This window comes from Saccopteryx leptura, chromosome X (assembly GCF_036850995.1).
Source record: "Saccopteryx leptura isolate mSacLep1 chromosome X, mSacLep1_pri_phased_curated, whole genome shotgun sequence".
In the NCBI taxonomy this organism is placed as follows: domain Eukaryota; kingdom Metazoa; phylum Chordata; class Mammalia; order Chiroptera; family Emballonuridae; genus Saccopteryx; species Saccopteryx leptura.
This window is the reverse complement of record NC_089516.1, coordinates 63,229,446-63,242,781: the sequence shown is the minus strand read 5'-3', so window position 1 is coordinate 63,242,781 and position 13,336 is coordinate 63,229,446. Positions and strand designations below refer to the sequence as shown.

At 36.0% G+C, this 13,336-nt stretch overlaps 1 protein-coding gene across 2 annotated transcripts in view; it reads right to left on the bottom strand.

Annotated features, from left to right (window-relative positions):
- The window catches only part of NEXMIF (neurite extension and migration factor), a 40,319-nt gene extending 38,500 nt beyond the window's left edge, over positions 1-1,819 (bottom strand). For both annotated transcript variants that reach the window (XM_066357279.1, XM_066357281.1), the window contains exon 1: positions 1,718-1,819. The gene's annotated coding sequence lies outside the window, so the exon portion shown is untranslated. The remainder of the gene's footprint in view (positions 1-1,717) is intronic.
- Positions 1,820-13,336: the final 11,517 nt, after the last annotated feature.

Sequence of the window (13,336 nt, the reverse complement as noted above, 5' to 3'; positions counted from 1 at the left end):
GACAAGGGGGTGGTGGTTATGGGGGGGGAAGAAGGGGGAGGGGCAGGGCACAAAGAAAACCAGATAGAAGGTGACAGAGGACTTGACTTTGGGTGATGGGTATGTAACAAGATCAAATGTCAAAATAACCTTGAGATGTTTTCTCTGAACATATTAACCCTGATTTACCAATGTCACCCCATTAAAATTAATAATAATAAATAAAAAATAAAGAAAAATACTACTAAATATCAGTAATAAAATGCTAATAACTGTTTACTTATTTTTAATCAGTTTAAATGTAAATGGACTAAGTGTTCCAATCTAAAGACATAAGGTAGTGAACAGATCCATAAACATGTTACCTACAAAAGAGTCAACCCATATGAAAAGATGCTCATCTTCTTTAGCTATTAGAGAAATGCAAATCAAAACGGCAATGAGATACCATCTCACACCTGTTTGATTAGCTGTTATTAGCAAGTCAGGTAATAGCAAATGTTGGAGAGGCTGTAGAGAAAAAGGAACCCTCATACACTGTTGGTGGGAATGTAAAGTAGTACAACCATTATGGAAGAAAGTATGGTGGTTCCTCAAAAAACTGCAAATAGAACTACCTTATGACCCAGCAATCCCTCTACTGGGTATATATCCCAAAAACTCAGAAACATTGATACGTAAAGACACATGCAGCCCCATGTTTATTGCAGCATTGTTCACAGTGGCCAGGACATGGAAACAACCAAAAAGCCCATCAATAGATGACTGGATAAAGAAGATGTGGCACATATACACTATGGAATGCTACTCAGCCATAAGAAATGATGACATCGGAACATTTACAGCAAAATGGTGGGATCTTGATAACATGATACGAAGCGAAATAAGTAAATCAGAAAAAAATAGGAACTGTATTATTCCATACGTAGGTGGGACATAATAGTGAAACTAAGAGACATTGATAAGAGTGTGGTGGTTACGGGGGGGAGGGGGGAATGGGAGAGGGATAGGGGGTGGGGAGGGGCACAAAGAAAACAAAATAGAAGGTGACAGAGGACAATCTGACTTTGGGTGGTGGGTATGCAACATAATTGAACGACAAGATAACCTGGACTTGTTATCTTTGAATATATGTATCCTGATTTATTGATGTCACCCCATTAAAAAAAATAAAATTAAAAAAAAAAAAAAGAGTCAACCCAGAACAAAAGAAACATACAGACTAAAAGTAAAGGGCTGGAAAAAGTATTTTATGCAAATGAAAAAGAAAAATAAAAGCTGGGGTAAAAATATATCAAACAAAATAGACTTTGTAACAAAGACTGTAAAAAGAGACAAAATAGGAATTTCAAATGAAGAAAGGAGTGATACAACAAAAGGATATAACACCTGTAAACATTTTTATATCCAACAGAGGAGCACCTTAGTAAAGATAAAAAGTTGTAGTGGGGTAAAGTAGAAGAGAGTAAAGGGGGGAATAAATGGTAATGCAAGGAAACTTGACTTAGGGTTATGAAAACACAATACAATATACAGATGTCATAGTATAGAATTGTATACCTGAAACCGATATAATTTTATTAAACAATGTCACCCCAATAAATTCAATAGTAAATGGATAAAAATAAATAAAAATTTAAAAAATAGAGAGATAGACTGTAATACAGTCATAGATGAGGACTTAAATTCTCCATTGACATCAATGAATAGATCATTTAAAGAGAAAATCAAGCCTGACCTGTGGTGGTGCAGTGGGATAAAGCGTCGACCTGGAACACTGAGGTTGCCGGTTCGAAATCCTTGGCTTGCCTGGTCAAGGCACATAGGGGAGTTGATGCTTCCTGTTCCTCCCCCTTCTCTCTCTCTCTCTCTCTCTCTCTCTCTCTCTCTCTCTCCTCTCTCTAAAAAAAAATCAATAAATAAAATAAAAAAATAGATTAAAGAGAAAATCAACAAGAAAACACTGTAATTTAAAAATTAGATCAGATTAATTTAATTAATACTTTTAGAGCATTTCACCCCAAAGAAGCAAAATATATATGGTCTACCGGAAAGTTCTGTCTGTTTTTGGAATAAAACAAAATACAACTTTTTCTTACCATCAATAAACTTCATTAAATAATATAATTGCCATTATCATTAATGATTTCTTGCCAGCATGAGGGCAATTTGTATATCCCATTTTTGAAAAATGTTTTATCTTTTGATGCAAAAAATTGAACCAGTGCTTGTTTGGTATCTTCTTTATTTTTGAATTTGTTGTCCTTCAAAAAATTTTGTAAGGACAAAAACAAGTGATAGTCGGAGGGTGCTAAGTCTGGGGAATATGGTGGATGCAACAGACATGCTTCTGTAGCATTTCTTCCTTGTTGAAATTTGTAAAAATTACAGTGGCGTAAATGAACTTTATCAGTAGCCATGGGTACACTATCACTTCACACAGAAGACTAACGTGAATCAACTTTGTTTTAGTTAATTTGCTACGTCAGTATGTTTACATTAAGTGATAAAAATATAGAGGCACACATGTGCCAAATAAACATGCTTACATGTTGAAACTTGTTGTGATAGAAATGGACAGAACTTTCCAGTAGACCTTATACATTGTTTGCACATGAAACATTTTCCAAGATAGACCACATTTTAGGCCACAAAACATATCTCAATAATTTTAAGAAGGTTGAAATCATATCAAGCACCTTCTACTGACCATAATGATTTAAACTAGAAATTAATAACAGGAAAGAAACTTAAAAATAAACAAACACATGAAGATTAAATAACATGTTACTAAAACAATGAATAGGTTAACGATGAGATCAAGGTATAAATCTAAAGATACCTTCTGACAAATGAAAATAAAAACAGAATGACCTATAATCTATGGAACATAGTAAAAGCAGTCCTAAGAGGTAAATTCATTGCAATAAAGAACTACCTCAAGAAACAATCAAAATCTCCAACCATTCTAGCTATATACTTAAAGGAATTAGAAGGAAAAAAATCAACAAAGCCGAAAGTGAGTAGAATGAAGGAAATAATAAAAATCAGAGGGGAAATAAATGAAACAGTGTAAAAAAATACAAAAGATCAATGAAACCAAGAGTTAGGTCTTCAAAAAGGTAAGTAAGATTGAGAAACCTTCAACCAGACTCATCAAGAAAAAAAGAGAGAGGGCCCAAATAAATAAAATCATAAATGAAAGAGAAATAACAACTGACACCAAAGAAATACAAAGGATTGTAAGAAAATACTATCAGCAACTATATGCTAACAAATTGATCAATCTGGAAGAAATGGTTAAATTCCTAGAAACATATAAACTTCCAAAACTTAATCAGGAAGAATCAGTGAATCTGAATAGACAGATTACTGCCAATGAACTTGAAGCAACTATAAAAAAGTTTCCAACAAACAAAATTCCTGGATTGGATCATTTCACAAGTGAATCTGACCAAACATTTAAAGAAGAATTAACACCTATTCTTCTCAAATTATTCCAAAAAATTCAAGTGCAGGGAAAACCCCCCAACTTATTTTATAAAGCCAGCATTATCCTGAACCACAAACCTAACAAAGACATTACATAAAAAGAAAATTATAAGAAAATATCCTTGATAAACATAGATGCAAAAATTCCTCAATGAAATATTAGCACCTAATTCAGCAATACATTTAAAATATCATTCACCATGATCAATCGAAATTTATTCCTGGAATAACAGTGGTTCAGTATTTGCAGATCATTTATCACGACCCATTATATAAACAAAATGAAAGATAAAAGTTATATGATCATATCAGAAGATGCACAAAAGCACTTGACAAAATTCAGCTCACATTTATGATAAAAAGTCTCAATAAAGTGGGAATAAAGGGAGCATACCTCAACATAATTAAGACTATATATGACAAGCCCATAGCTAATATCAAATTGAACAGAAAAAGCTTAAAGTGTTTTCCTTAAGAGCATGCACAAGGCAGGGATATCCACTTTCACCACTCTTATTCCACATAGTACTGAAGTCCTAGCCACAGCAATCAGACAACAAGAAGAAATGAAAGGCATCCAAATTAGAAAAAAAGAAGTAAAACTGTCATTATTTGCAGATGACATGATACTATATATAGAGAACCCTAAAGATTACACCAAAAAACTGTTAGAACTGATAAATGAATTCAGTAAAATAGCAAGAAACAAAATACATATTCAGAAATCAGTTTCATTGTTATAGGTCAATTATGAACTACCAGAAAGAGAAACTAAGAAAACAATCCAATGAATTATTGCATAAGAAATACAATAACCAGGGAAGTAAAAGATTTGTACTCAGAAATTATAAGATATTAAAGAAGATACAAACAAGTAAAGTCACAGACTGTGCTCATATGTAGGAATAATTAACATTATTTAAAATGTCTGTACTACCCAACATGATCTATATGTTCAGCACAATTCTTATCAGCATACCAATGGTGGTCCTGGCTGGTTGGTTCAGCAGTAGAGCATCAGCCTGGTGTGTGGAATTCCTGCATTAGATTCCCTGTCAGGGCACATAGGAGAAGTGACCAACTGCTTCTCCACCCCTCCACTTCCCCCTTCTGTCTCTCTCTCTCTTTCCTTCCCACAGCCATGGCTCATATGGTTTGAGCAAGTTGGCCCTGGGCACTGAGGATGGCTCCATGGCCTCCCCTCAGGTGCTGAAACAGTTCAGTTGCTGAGCAATGGAGCAGCGGCCCCAGATGGGCAGAGCATCACTGGGTTGGGGGCTTGCTGGGTAGATCTTGATTGGGGCACATGCGGGAGTCTGTCTCTCTGCCTCCCCATGTCTCACTTAAAAAAATACCAATGTTGTTTATCACAGAAATAGAGTGAATACTCCAAAAAACTATATGGAACCACAAAAGATCCCAAATAGACACAGCAATCTTGAGAAAAGAGAACAAAACTGGAAGAATCACACTACCTGATATCAGTCTATATCACAAGGCCACAGGAATCAAATTGGGATTATAATGGCATCAAAACAGACATAGAGGCCCTGGCCAGTTGGTTCAGTGGTAAAGCGTCAGTCTGACATGTGGATGTCCCAGTTCAATTCCTAGTCAGGGCACACTGGAGAAACACCTATCTGGTTCTCCACCCTTCCATCTCCCCCTTCTTTCTCTATCTCTCTCTTCTCCTCGCGAAGCCATGGCTCAATCGGTTCTAGTAGTGCATCGGCCCTGGGTACTAAGGATGGCTCCTTGGATCCTATGACCCAGGTGCTAAAAATAGCTCAGTTGTGAGCATCATCCAGATGGGCAGAGCATCAGCCCCAGATGGGGGTAGCTGGGTGGATCCCAGTCAGGGCACATGTGGGAGTCTGTCTATCTCCCCTCCTCTCACTTGGAAAAGAAGGAGGAAAAACAACCAGGCACAGAGATCAATGGAACAGAAGAGAGAGCCAGAAAGAAAGACACACCTATGTGGATAATTCATATATGACAAAAGAGGCAAGAACATACAATCAGGTAAAGATAGCCTCTATTCAATAAGTGATGTAGGCAAATTTGGACCAATAAATGAAAAAAATGAAATAAGACCACCTTCGTATAGGAAATAAACTAAAAATGGATTAAACACTTAAATGTAAGTCTTGATACCATAAAACTAGAAGAAAACATAGGCAGTAAACTCTCTGCCATTTCTCTTAGCAATATATTTTCTTATCTATCTCCTTGAGCAAGGGAAACAAAATTAAAAATAAACAAATGGGATTACATCAAACTAAAACGTTTCTGTACAGAAAAGAAACCATCAACAAAATGAGTACCTAACATACTGAATGGGAAAAGATATTTGGCAATGATACATCTGATAAGGGATTAATATCCAAAATTTATAAAGAACTCCTATAACTCAATACAAAAAAACAACCCAATTAAAAAATGGACAGAGGACCTGAATAGACACTTCTCTAAAAAGGACATAAAGGTGACCAGTAGACAAATGTAAAGCTTCCCGATGTCACTTATCATCAGAGAAATGCAAATTAAAATCACAAGATATCACCTTACACCTGTCAGAATGGCAACCATTAGTAAATCAACAAACAAGTGGCGAGGGTGTGGAGAAAAGGGAACACTCGTGCACTGTTGGTGGGAATGCAGATTGGTGCAGCCACTATAGAAAACAGTATGGAATTTCCTCAAAATATTAAAAATGTAACTGCTTTATAATTCAGCCATTCCTTTTCTGGGTATATATCTGAAGAAACCCAAAATACTCATATGAAAAGATAAATGCCCCTTATGTTCATTGCAGCATTATTTACAATAACCAAGATATGGAAGCAATCCAAGTGCCCATCAGTAGATGAATGGATAAAGAAGATGTGGGCCTATATCTAAAGTAGTGCTTTAGATATATTTATAGAATATATATGAATATTAGTTGGCCATAAAAAGAGAAAGAAAGCTTACTTTTTGCAACAGCATGGATGAACTTAGAGGGTATAATGCTAAGTGAAGTAAGTCAGAGAAAGACAAATACCATATGGTTTCACTTATATGTAGAATCTAAAGAACAATATGAACAAATAAAACAGAAATAGACTCATGGATACAGAGAAGGGACTGAAGTTTGTCAGAGAGGAGGTGTTTTTAGGAATGGGTGAAAAAAGGTGAAGGGATCAAGAAGTACAGATTGGTAGTTACAGAACTGTCACAGGGATATAAAGTACAACATAAGGATATAGTTAATAACATTATAATAACAGTGTATGGTCCCAGATGGGGACTGGAAATATTGGGAGGAACACTTTGTAAAGTAGTATATATAATTGTTTAACCACTGTGCTTTACACTTGAAACTAATATAAAACAGTATTGAATATCAACTTTAACAGAAAAATAAAAAGGCATAAAAAATACAGCAAAGCTAATAAAACTAAGTCTCACTCAAGCTATCTATGTGTGTGAAAAAAAACAAAAAACCAATAACAGAAGACATTCCCATACTCCAACACCAAGTATTACTTTGGATATAGGCCCGTAACAACAAGGAGTATGACCTGCCAATGATCTCAAGCCATGGTGAGGCACCTTTTTTATAAAGGACAGAGAGATTCTCTTAAGAACAACAGGCTTTGGCCACTGGAGGAATACTATAGTTCAAAAGAAAATCTTAAGAACTAATTTATAGTTCTTTTTCTCATACAAAGCCATTACACTTTTTTCTATAGCAATTAAGACACATGTAAATTGGCCTCTACGAAGATGAGTGATCTTGCTTTTAGGACCTTGGCAGTATTTCTCTTAACCTAAAAAACAAAACAGGTTTTCTCCAGGAGGACAATGCCATATTTCTCCAGGACTCTGCTCAGTTTGAAAGCCAGATGACATGACATTACACTTGGCTGGATTTTAGTGCTTGTTATACTCTTCAATTTCTCTTCTAGCCCAGATTCAATTACAATAAAACATGCAGAAAACCTGCCGCAGTGCCAATTAAGTACAAACATGCCCTGAAAATTAAAATAAAAATGAAATGCTGGTACTGTGAAAAAAAACTAGCAGCTTCTTAAGAAATAAAGGTAGTGCAGCCTTGGTCCTTTATATAACATTCTATTATCTCCCATATCTGCATACTCTATATATGTTTATCAAATTCTTTGTTTTAGCACATTTATAATAAAAATGTATTAATGTTTATTTCATAAATTTTATTTAGTGGCACATGGCTACTCTAGGTTTCCAAGACAACAAATGTACTTGGCCCCAGGCACCCAGTAAATCATGACTGTTCACATCTTTAGTTCTCCCTGTGTGTTGACAAGACAGGCATTTTATGGCCTCTAAGGAATAGCTCCAGCATGATACTGGTGGTACTAGCATTGGAATTATTGGTTGGTTTGAAATCTTTGATTTTACATATCAGATTTGTTTCAATAAATTTGTGCTGTGGTATCAAAGATTCCAAATCAACCTTAGGGCTATAGTCCAAAAGTAGCTGCTTGTTATTGTTATATGTCCCCTCATAGTACAGGACTTAGTAACTATCAGTTTTATTTCTTTTTATTTTTCTCTCTACAGCTACTTCAGTTCCAGAGGCCAGTGATACATGAAAATGATAATAACAGCTAATACTTAAATAGTGCCATCTTCCTGTGGAAATAAGGAAAATAAATTAATCAGTATTAATTAGAAGTCAGTAGGCTGGCTTCTAGTCCTAGCTCTGCCACTTAGTAGCTATATGACACTCGGAACATCACATAAACTTTCTAAGCTCCAGTTTTCTCATCTGCATAGGATTATTGTGAGAGTTAACTGGTTTACATATATAAAGTAGCACAACATCTGGCTCATTGTGGGTCCTCAAAAGTGGTAGTTCTCATCTTATTCTCCCTTCTCACCCCAGAATAACCATTTAAAAGTTCCTGACAAGATTCTCTTAAATTGGGAGGTCGAATCCCCAAGATCTTGGGGTTGTTCAAGGTAGGGGGCACAGAAACCAGTGTTCAAGGCAACTCAACAGGTTGGTAGACAAGATCTACCTGAATGGGGTACTCTGGTTTTTACTTCATCGTTTCTATGATATTTTGTGGCACTAGCAGCAATGATAATGCTCAAGTTCCTACATTCTGTTTGGTGGCTGCAAAGTATTGCTCAGTGAGGGGATGAGTGATTGAAAATGAGGGGACATGGTCTAAGATAAATTGAAAAACCTTGCCTTCTTCCATGAAGCTGAGTTCCTCCATGGCTGCAAAATCTTAAAACAGCCCTAAGTGGTATATCCAGAATCCATTTGGGTTTTTAGGTAGAGGGAAAAGAGAGAGAGAGGGGAGATGAACCAGTGGTATCTACCCCCAGAAAGTTGATGACAAGTTTCTGCTACCTTTCCCTTCCCTTCTTTTTCTTCTTTAAAGAAAGAGAAAATGCTCAATTTCCACTACCTGCTCCATTTAGTGTCTTTACTCAATGAGTTTCTGTCTTGCTTATTGCCTCACCCAGCTATGCAACAAACAGGAATCAAGCTTTGACTTAGTATTTCTAGAGTCATCTATTCTCTGTAGGTATAAAGGAAATAAGACCTGAAAAAGAAATATTAAAGCTTTCATTCCAAAGCTCTCAACTGCTTAGCTCCTCAGGTATCTACTGTCCTCATGTTTTCCAAATGCTTATTCAGCTTCTTATTAAGATTTTTAAAAGGCAGTTAGTTCTTGAGAGGATGGCTGGGATGTGTGTGTGTGTGTGGGGGAGGGTGTTGGAAGAGAGGGGAATCAAGCTACAATTATTTTTTTTTTAGCCAGAAAAAAAATCAGATGGTGATAAAATCCCAGGAAAAAACAGGTTAAAGTCTGCACTTTCTAAATCTGTTACTTAACTAAAAACAGCTGTTAAAGATGATGTCTTTGCTGTGCATGTATATCTAAAAATATTTCCATTAGTATTCAAATATGATGCTTGTAACTTTCTCCATTCCTAAGGTATGAACTCAGGACTTTTTCCAGCAGTGGGGGATTCTATGCTGATCCATCCATATGCTCACCTGGTTACCAGTTATGCTCACAGTATGAGACGGGAAGAAGACTAATATTTATTGAGTGTTATACTACTAAGTACCTTAAAAATATTCATTACTTTAAAATATCAGTTTTATGAGATATGTATCATTATGTCTCCCAATAGATAAGGAACTTGAGACTCAGAAAAAGTTAAGTAACTATTTCAGGCTCACCTAGCTAGCGGAAGAGTCAGTAGTACTGAGTTTCCCTAAAACTCATGGTCCTGCCACTTATCAAAGGCTTCTCACGTGCCTGGACTTAGGACCATGGTTCAGTCTTTGGTGGGACTATATAAGTGGACTCTTGTCCCAAGATCAATAAGGCAACTTCAATTCAGTAACATACTGCTCTAAATGATCAGGTTGAACTCTTTACATGTGAGGCATGTCTGGAGAGAAAAGTAAGAAGGAAACTAGAGAAACTCTAGTAGGTTCCTAATTTGAAGAATCTCTAAATCAAGGGTTAGCGTTTGTTTGAGGTATTTTTGTAAGATCAAACTTACCAAAAGAACCCCAAAAGAATATTGTCTTATCAAGAACATATTTTTTTCACAGCTAAGAAAGTAACATATTTTTCCACTGTCAGTTCCAATTAAAGCGAAGAAATTAAGTAAATACGGTAATAGGACTATTGTGGGCTTTACAGTTTAATAAAACTATCATATCCATCCTGACAGTTGAAAATTACCACTCTGTGAGTCAGGGAAAAAAAGTATCATCATTTCTATTGACAGAAGAGAAAACTAAGGACCAGGGAAGTAATAATATGAAGTTATTGAGATGGGGCTGGGTGGGCCCTGAAACCATAAATGATAGCCTTTGTTTAGCACATTTTTAAGTAGCGGACTGACATAATCAAAGTAGTACTTTAATATAAGTTGACTCAGGATGAATCATGAAAGTCAGAACTGTAGACAAGAGGAATGCTGGACTGGGTGTCATGGGCTCTGGGTTCTAGTTATAGTTTCATCATCTTTTTTAATTTGTGAACCTATAAAATAAAGATGAATGTCCCTGCCATTTCTACTTAACAGAGATGTTGGGAGCGCAAATGAAAGAAATAATAGATGTAAGAGTGCTTAGTAGGTCACCAGATACCTTGAAATAAATCAGACCTTTGATGGCTAGAGAAGTTAGTTAATTTTTAATAAATATTCTCAGGATCATCCATTCTGTTGTCACTTATGGTACATAAGTAAATTGTCATGCCAACCAAAACTATTCTTAGTGAATAAATAAGACAATACATCACCCCAAAACTATGCCTTATATCTTTTGGATACTTTCAGTGCTTTCTTTGAATTAGTTAAGAATAAGATAAATGTACTTGGGGTGGTGAATATACAATGAAATATACAGATGACACATTGTAGGATGGTGTACCTGAAACTTGTGTAATTTTATTAACAAATATGACCTTAATAAATTCAAGAAAAAATTAAAAGAAGATGATAAATGTGATGAAATTGCTGACTCTTCCATTTTCTGGCTACCTCTCTACCTAACCCAAATTTCCTCTGAACTCTAAGGACTACTAAGGTCCAAGGAAAGCAGCCTCATTTAAAGACCAAGATACAAGCAAGGAGGCAGGAATAGTGAACTTATATCTTCCTCATTACAAAGCTTGCTTTGCTAGAGAAGGATTTTTAGGTACTTAGAATAAGAAGAACAGAGACTAAGGAGCTGGAGTTGTCCCATCAATTGGTATGGGGATTTGAAAAATGTATAGGTGAGTTAATATGACAAAGTCTGTTGCTATTTCTTATCTCTGCCCCTAGATTAAATATACTAGGGCTCAATCTTGTCACCTCAAGGCGGCAGCTCTAGCTGCTGTCACTCTGTAAAATCCATGTAGCCACCCAGTTGTCACCAACAAGCTTAGAGTGATAAACTAATATTGTGATTTGAATCCATTTCAGTGGAGTGGCCACAGTAGGCTTAGCATTATATTACCTGATAAATTACGTGGAGAATTATGTGGTACCTTAGAATCAAAGATTTCTATTGTATATATGTACCAAAGCTTTTTAATCCACGTGTCCACTGATGGACACTTGTGCTGTTTCCAGATCTTCACTATTGTAAACAATGCTGCCATAAACATGAGGGTGCATTTCTTTTTTTCAGTCGGTGATATGGTGTGCTTGGGATATATTCCTATAAGTGGGATGGCTGGGTCAAAGGGCAGTTCCATTTCTAATTTTTTGAGGAATCTCCATACTGTTTTCCACAGTGGCTGCACCAGTCTGCATTCCCACCAGCAGTGCAGGAGGGTTCCCATTTCTCCACATCCTCGCCAGCACCTAACGTGTGTTGTTTTGTCAATGAGAGCCATTCTGACTATACTATGGGGCTATGAAAAAGAAGGAAATATTACCTTTTGCAACAATATGGAGGGACCTGGAAACTATTATGTTGAGTGAAATAAGCCAGGCAGAGAAAGAAAAATATCATATGACCTCACTCATTTGAGGGATCCAAGGAATAATGAGAATTGAGGAACAGAATTGAGACAGAGGAGGATCAAAGGAACCAGAGGAAAAGACGACAGAGGGAAAGGGGATGATAGGATGGGATAAACCTGAAGGGAAGGGGGAAGGGTGCTGTAGGGAGGGGGCAAGGGAGATGTTGAGGGGAATAGGGGGGAGGGGGGAGGCATTCGAGGTGACCCTAGAATCTATGTAAACACAATTAATTAAATAAAAATTAAAAAAAGAAAAAAAAAGAATCAAAGATTTCTAAACACTTAAATTGTAGCTAAATGATTTCTCTATTTTATGTAATTAACTAAAAACACGTTTTAATTAATTAATTAAAAAGGGCAAGGGAACATCTGCACAAAGTACTTAACCCATAGTAGCCTAATGGCCTTTGTACTTCCTTAAATAAAATCCTGGCTCTATTGAACACAGAAGGAAACCCACCCAAGCAAAAGGGAAATTTCTCTAAACATATGAGTATGTCATCCTTTTTCAAGGTATTGCAGATAAATGGAGAGTGTTCATGTGTCTGGTATGCATAAATATGTGACAAAGTTTGCAGGTGAATGGCAATAAACAGCTTTCGCTATCAACATTTCTCATATGGTATCTTTCATTCTCTCTTGAGTTCTGCCAAGTGAAGCTATATCATAGTCAAGGTTCATGGAAAAATACAGGGATGCTGATTTTGAATCAGTTAAACTGCAGTTATATTACTCTTAGGATTGGGCTAACTTTATTCCTAGGGAGTAGGATTATCATAAACAGCAAGCTGAGGAAAACTTTTGCTTTCTTAGATGAATGCAGGTAAATCCTAATACTAAGCTGACCTATCATCTCATGCTGTCTAATGATAAGGGTATTAACATTTATGCAACACTAGTGTATACTAGAAGCTTTATATTAATTTTCATTTAACCCTTACAAAAGCCCTGTACAGTATGTAGAATTTAGCATTGTTATTTTGTAAATGAGAAAACTAAATCTCAGAGAATTCATGGAATTTAATGCTGAAAGTCCCACAGCCTTATTACTGTCATTCTAGATCAAGTATGTTCAGGTTACACATATATATTTGAATGGAGGGAAGAGGTATATGTGCATGTGTGTGTATGTATGTATGTAAATGTGAACAGTACTTTCTTGAGTAATTAAGACTAAATTGCTAATTCAATATTTTTTTCTTATCTTTTTGTAACTTCCCCTTCATTTACAGTCTTTGTGTGCCAGTGGTTTGTTCAGTTTGTCTCTGGCACTTTCTTAATTTCTTTTCAGAGACAATAGAAGTTTTTATTTTAACCCAGTCATACTAACATAAATGCTGGGCCCT